The sequence below is a fragment of the Eumetopias jubatus genome, unplaced genomic scaffold, assembly GCF_037043125.1.
Source record: "Eumetopias jubatus isolate StellerSeaLion01/CBP00866 unplaced genomic scaffold, mEumJub1_p1.0 scaffold_1, whole genome shotgun sequence".
Lineage (NCBI taxonomy): Eukaryota > Metazoa > Chordata > Mammalia > Carnivora > Otariidae > Eumetopias > Eumetopias jubatus.
This window is the reverse complement of record NW_028274807.1, coordinates 40,203,641-40,205,374: the sequence shown is the minus strand read 5'-3', so window position 1 is coordinate 40,205,374 and position 1,734 is coordinate 40,203,641.

Below are 1,734 nucleotides of genomic sequence, written 5' to 3'. Positions count from 1 at the left end.
AGTTCCTATTAGGAATTATTATATTATTAAGGTTCTTTTTGAGTGGGCCTTCTTGGAGGCTTCAATCTGGTTTCTTTCCAGAGATCTCAAAATAAATATCTTTGCTTTCTGAAAGAAATTATTCAACAACCACAGTTATTATTTCCAGATAGTATTCTCACAGATAAAATAAATTCTAGAAAAATATCAAGTAAATAGAAATATGGCACACTGGTTTTTGAAAAAAGATAAAAAGATTCTTCAACCATAACATGGTAATAACAACATTTTATCTGCCTTAACTGAAGGGAGGAGGTGAACACATTCAATGTAACTTAATCCAGGGAAATAGGTTAAGAATCATTTATTTAAAAAATATGTCCTATTTACAAAAGAGAGTATGAGGCAAGAATTTAGAAAATTGTTAGCCGATATATAATATGCTTTCAACATAATCTAATAATAAATTATCAAGATGCATTTGAAGTCTTTAAGATTCATCTATTTCTTAAGATATATTTATTATTTTTCTGGTTAGAGTGCAATGATTTTTAAATATCCTTAAACAAGTCACTGAAAAAAAGTATTCAAGAAACACAGATGGGAAATTTAACCATTAGATTTCTTTATTTCATACAAACCCTACATTTAGTCTAGAAAAAACAAACAAAAAAACTCTACATGAAGTATTATTAAAACGCTAAACAAATCATTTTACCATAAATCCAGTACATGCATTACAAGATTCCACTGCTAGGAATTTTGTTAAGATCAGTTTAAGCATTAGTAACACTACGTAATAGAGTACAGGAACACAGGTCATTGGATGTGATCCTTGCCTCCTATCCTCAGATTTATGTCAGAATAAAGCTGACAATTCTCCCAGGCTCTGAACCCCCAGTGACCACGTCCCAATCCTTGGAAACAATGAAGATGTCCTGTCACATCACACAACTTTGTATAAGTTGTAATAAAACAAAGCCTAAGTTTTCTTACCGTTCTATAGGAAATGGTCAGTTATTTGATAAATATTAAAACTTTTTTTTAAGATTTATTTATTTATTTATTTGAGAGAAAGAGAGAGGCACAAGCAGGCGGAGGGGCAGAGGGAGAGGGAGAAGCAGACTCCCTGCTGAGCAGCGAGCTATATGTGGGGCTCAATGCAGGGCTTGATCCCAGGACCCTGAGATCACGATGTGAGCTGAAGGCAGCCATGTAACCAACTGAGTCACCCAGGAGCCTCAATATTAAAACACTTCTAGGAATTTACTTTGTGAGTTTGTTTACCAAATATATTTTTTAAGAACTGACTACACAAAAGGTTCCTTTAGTATTTGGCCCACAAACTCACTTAACAGGTTGGAAACTTAAAACCTGCAAGAAAATGAGGAAATGGGGAATCCCTGATCCTAACGTGCTGTATTTACTAAAGGGATGTACACACATACAAAAGTTTTGCTCACAGAAGGCACAAACTATAAATGGATATGCTTTCCGAGTAAAAACAAAGATGTAGCTGATATCTTTGTTTTGTGTGAACCATAGGTAAGATGAAGTTAGACCCGAATTCACTGTCTACTCCTGTGACCAAAAAAAAAAAAAAAATTAAAGATAAAAATTTTAATTTGTCTTACTATATACTTGCCAGCCATTAACTGAGGTGTAATTATGAAAGGTTAAAATTGCCTTAAGAAGGGGTTGTAATAGCAGCTATCAAAGCAATATTCAAACATGATTTCAAAGATGCTTTCAGGT